We start from the raw sequence: 5,793 nt of genomic DNA on the forward strand, positions 1-5,793 counted from the left end.
GAGCAAAACTAGGCTTATATTCGAGTATAAGCTGAGCAATTTGGAACTTGCAGTCTAATCTATACATAAATGAACAAAATTGCACACAGACGGGGGGGAGGCATTTCTAAGCAAAATAAACAAATAAAAACTATTTTTTTAATTTCATTTTTCATTTGGTTGTGATCAGGAATGTGAAAATTAGTAAAATGCAAAAAAAGTCTTCAAAAAAATTAAGTAGCTAAAATCAACCTTTTTTAGTACGGGTCAAATAGACCCGGGATCAGAAAAAGTGTAAACTCTTTGTGAACAGAACAGCAGGGTTAATCCAGCAATCTCTCCAAATTTATTTATTTCATTAATTAGGATAGGTGCAGATTTTAAGGGGTCTTGTACAATGAACACCATGTCATCAGCAAAAGCTTGAAGTTTATAGTGTTCATTTTTAATTTTTAATCCTTGGATTTCCTTGTTGTGTCTTATTTTATTTAGTAGAACTTCTAGTGCAAAGATAAAGATCAGGGGGGCTAAGGGACAGTCCTGCCTCACTCCTTTTTTTATATTTATCGTTTCTGTCATATCATTGTTTATCAGTATTTTGGCTGTTTGTATTGAGTATATAGTTTTAATGAGTAAATTTAATGAGTAAAGTTCTGTAAATTTATTACCAAATTGCATTGACGCTATTTGTGTTGTAAAGAATTGCCAATATAAACTATCAAAAGCTTTCTGTAGATCTACGAATATGAATGCTACTGATTTATCTATGTTTTTATCGTAGTATTCTAAAGAGTCCAAAATAATCCTTGTGTTTGTTGTTATGTTTCTTGCCGGAAGGAAGCCATTCTGATCTGTATGTATTCTAACAGTTAATATTCGTTTAAATCTTTCGGCTATGATGGATGCAAAGATTTTATAGTCTGAGTTAAGCAGGGATATTGGGCGATAATTTTGAATGTAAGCTCTATTTTGTGTATCTTTAGGTATTAAAGTTATGTAGGCCTCGTTCCAGGAGGAAGAAAGCTTTGAACCCTCAAGAATTTCATTAACAAGGGGTAACATTATAGGCTCCAGAATTTATTGAAATTGTTTGTAGAATTCGGCAGGTATACCGTCTGTGCCCGGGGTTTTATTATTTTTTTGTTTTGTAATTGCATTAGTTAGTTCCATTGATGTTATTTTGTCATTTAGCATATCCTGATCTTCCTTATTTATTTTTTCTGTATTTTCTAAGTTCTTGAATAGATTATTTATTAGTTGTTCATTTACGTCATCTTTTTTATATAATTCCTCAAAGAAAGATTTAATTATTTGTTTTTTATCACTGAGTGTTGTTTTTAAAGCATCTGTATGATCATATAATGCCTCTATAATTTTATCTGCTTTTTGGTGAGCGAGTTTTGAAGCTAACCATCGCCCAGGTTTGTTTGCAAAGTCAAAGTGCTTTCGTTTGGCAATCCTTAATTTATGTGAGAGTTCTTCTTGAGCTTGCAGGTTTATGTAATGTTTTGTAATATTCAATTCTCCTAAAATTTCGGCGTTGTCTGGTTTCATTTGTAGGGTTTTTTCGAGGTTCTGAAGTTTTATTTTTAGTGTGGATAGGCTGTTTTGTTTCTGTTTTTTCTTTTTATTTTGGTATGCAATATAGGTTCCTCACACATAGGCTTTCATTGTGTCTCATAGGTTTTGTGTGGAAGTGTTACCATCATTGTTAATTTGGAGAAACTCACCCAATTGTTGTTTTAACATTTTTTGAAAGTTTTCTTCTTTAAATATTGTTTGGTTCATAGTCCATCGTCTTGAATGGTTATTAGTTGAATCTCTCCATTTCAACAATATGGGGTTATGATCTGCCCAGGAGTTTGGAAGTATTTGTATGTCTGTTACTTCATTGATAAATTCTAAATCAGCCCAGGCCATATCAATGCAGGACCATGACTTGTGAGGAAAAGAGAAAAAAGTGTATTGTCTATTGTTTGGATTAAAGTGACACCATATGTCTTTTAGCGCTAATTCAGTTGTAAGTTGTTCAAAAGTTGTCGGTAGTTGTTTTCTCTTTTTCATTTGCTTAGTGCTTTTATGATCCTTTTTCCTGTCTAATATTGCATTGAAGTCGCCTGTTATTATTATATTTGTTAAGTTTAATTCCGTGACTTTTTGATGTAGCTTTGCATAAAAAGTGGATTGATTTATTGTGGTAGCATAGATTGCGATTATATGTATTTTTTTTTTGTTCCTGATGTAATTTGTACTATTAATATCTGTCCGTTGTTGTCTGTGTAAATTAGTTTGGGGTTAAGTTTAGGTTTAATGTATAGTACTACTCCTCTTTTCTTGACTTCAGCAAGGGATGAGAAAATTTCTCCAAGCTTGGGATGGTTTAAGATTAATTGGTCTTGTTTTTTTACATGTGTTTCTTGGAGACAGATTAAACAGTGATCCCTCGGGTTTCGCGAGGGTTCCGTTCCAAGATCCTCGCGAAACTTGATTTTTCACGATATAGCGGTGCGGAAGTAAAAACACCATCTGCGCATGCGCGCCCTTTTTTTCATGACCGCACATGCGCAGATGGTGGAGTTTGCGTGTGGGCGGGGGGAAGACCCAGGGAAGGTTCCTTCGGCCGCCCAACAGCTGATCTGCTCCGTAGCGCGGCAGCAGCGAGGAGCCGAAGATGGTGTTTCCCCATTGCCCAGGCAAAGAGGAAACCCCAAGATCGCTTGCCGCTTGCCTGTCACCCGCCCGGCTGCTCCGCTTGCCCGTTCACCCGCTCGCCCGGCCGCTCCGCTTGCCCGTTCACCCGCCCGCCCGGCTGCTCGCTTGCCCGTTCACCCGCCCGCCTGGCCGCTCTGCTTGCCCGTTCACCTGCCCGCCCGGCTGCTTGCTTGCCCATTCACCCACCCGCCCGGGGGGTCGGGGGGGTTCTGGGAACCCCCCCAGGCCGGCTGCGACCTTTTAAAACAGCCGCGCCGCTTCCCAGATGAGTCCTGAAGCCAAACGCGGAAGTGGTGTTTTTTTTAATTAATATATTTTTTTAAATCGCGATATAGCATTTCGCGAAGATCGAGATGGTATCATTTGCTGAAAAATCGCGATATAGCGTTTCGCAATAATCGAGATCGCGAAACTCGAGGGATCACTGTATCTGCTTTTTGTTGTTCAATTTTGTAGAATGTTTTTTTCCTTTTACTAGGAGAGTTGAGGCCGTTGATATTGATAGAGAATAGTCTTATTTCATTATTCAGTAAGGGATTTTTGTGATGTAAGTTAGTTTTCTGGTTCTCTTCTTTTCTCCTTTCTTGCCTCTGCTTGAGATCTTGTTGTTGGGCCGTCTCTGCCATATTCTTCCGTTAATTTAAGTCCAGTTTCCTTATCTGCGAGAGTGTCTTCAGAGCTGATTTCATTCAGGCTAGATTTATCTTTTGATTCTTGCTCCCTAATACATTCCTCATCTACCTTTTTGATGACTTGATTGTAAAAGTCCCTTGCATCTTCTATCGAAGTTATTTTGTATTTTTTGTCAATTAAGGAGATAAGCATGCCCTCACGTGTCAGCCATCTAAATGGTATCTTGTTTCTGTTGAGCTAGGGTTTGATAGGGTTTCCGCATTTCACGCACTCGTCTGGGAACTTGACGAAGGACTATGATCTCTTTTCCTTTATATGATGGAGGATTTTCCTTTGATATATTGTAGATTTCATCTCTTATAGTACGCTTAGTGAATCTAATATGTACTTCCCTGGGTAGGCGATTTCTTTTTGCGTAACTTGTAGATAATCTGTAAATTTCATCCATTTGTTGATACATTTCCTGTGGGGTTTTATTTGTGATGGGTGCAAGAATTTCTGACATAATCTGAGGCAGGTTCTTTTCACTTGATTCGCTAATATTCTGGAACCTCAAGAAGAATGCTGATTTTTCATGATCAAGATTTAAAATGGCCTCTTCCAGATTTTTATTGATATATTCTGTTCTACTTTCTGCGTATTGCAACCTGGTTTCCATTCTATCATTTTGTTCCTCAATTTTTTGAATTTTTTCATCATTCTGTGTGAGGGTTCCATGCATCATCGCTATCTTCTCATCAAGCTGTCCAACACAATCGTCAATTTTCTTGATCTCATCCTTGATATCTTCCTTCATTGCACCCATATTTTCCATCATGAATTCATACTTCCGATCCATTGATTTCTGCATATTAATCATTATCTCTTGTAGGGAAGCTAGGGTAATGGGTGCAGCTTGGCCTGATTGTACAGCTGATGTTTTGTCAGTAGAAGTGTTTTCTAAGTTACGCTGGATGGTCGGGGTTGAAGATTGAGGTGCTGCCTTCTTCCAAGCTTTAGTACTTGTATTTGTATTAGTAGATGACATTTTGAATATTTATGGGAAAGTCAGACAGAGTATAGTAAAAGATACAGAAATATGAGTTTAGCTTATACTCAAAATGTTCGATACTATTGATTTATATTAATCTTAATAGAATAACTTATAGTAAACTTATAGTAGGATAACTTATAATAATATTATAATAGGCTCTATAATCCAATTCTTAAGACTCAAAAATGTCAATATACAGTTCTATATCAATATCTAATAAGTATTATTAATGTTCTAGATATGGGTATTCAAGAAGGTTAGAGTAAGTTAGAAGAATTGAGTAAGTAATAGGTAATAGGTAGTGAAAAATAACTTTCAATTAATATATAATAATTAATAATTATAATAGTTAAATACAGTTGTTTGACAAATTGTAATGTTTATATTGATAGATAGGTAAATAAGTATATAATAAGTAGATAGGTTAACACATCAGCATATATGTATATAGGTCAATAAATAAATTATTAGTTTAGATATAAATCCGTAAGTAAATCTAGCTCAGTAATCCAATTAATTCATAGATTCAATAGATCTCTAGTAGTGATGGTAATATAACAGTATAAAGTATTATCAATGACAGTATAAAGACGTCTCTTAAGTTCAGCCCATAGTTCACGAGAGTGGATGTGTTGAAGTAGAGATAGATCTGGTCTGGATCTAAGTTTGTTGCAGTTGGCGTTATTTCTGGCAATGGAGTTCATGGTCTTGATGAACTGTTGTTTGGTAGTTTCATTTTTACAGACCACTCTACAGAAACAGGGCGGCATTGATCCATCACTGTACCTAAGTGCAGGGCCGTTTCTAGTGACCTCTAAGATGTCATCAGGGGCAATTGTTTGTGGATATTGTTTTCCATACAGCATGGAATGCACAAAGAATAGAAGCACACAGAGAAGCCAAGGATGGAAACAAAGGCATTGGGAGGAAGCACAAATAGGGCGGGGGGGGTGTAACTACAAATAGATACTGATATAATTCTGAAGGAGGAATTATTTCCTGCCTTTCATAGAAGTTGGTGATATTTCGGTACCAATACAGAGAATACACAGTGTAGTTTATTCTCTGAATCAGGTTGATGGTTTCTTCCTTTGATTTCTGATTTATCACAACCAGATAAAATAGGGAACTGGTGGCTCTTCCTAGGAAGGGAGGAAGAGGAAGCCTGCCACTCACAAACCCCACAGTGGGGACCCTTAAAGTCACCAATCCACTTTACTTTGTCTCTTAAAAAGGATTCTCACTTTTTCCAGCTCGGTGTTGGCTTTCATTTCTCTCCGGAAGACCGAAGAGTTTATCCTTCCTTCTTCCGGATTAATCCCAGTGAATTTCCTGAGTGTCTAGGTTTAGTCCAGCAGCTCCTGTATTTCCATTGGAACTGGGTTGGGCTGGTGGTCTCCGAAAGTGACAATGGAGAACATTTCATCTCAGCCCTG

The sequence above is a fragment of the Erythrolamprus reginae genome, chromosome 1 (assembly GCF_031021105.1).
Source record: "Erythrolamprus reginae isolate rEryReg1 chromosome 1, rEryReg1.hap1, whole genome shotgun sequence".
In the NCBI taxonomy this organism is placed as follows: Eukaryota; Metazoa; Chordata; class Lepidosauria; order Squamata; family Dipsadidae; genus Erythrolamprus; species Erythrolamprus reginae.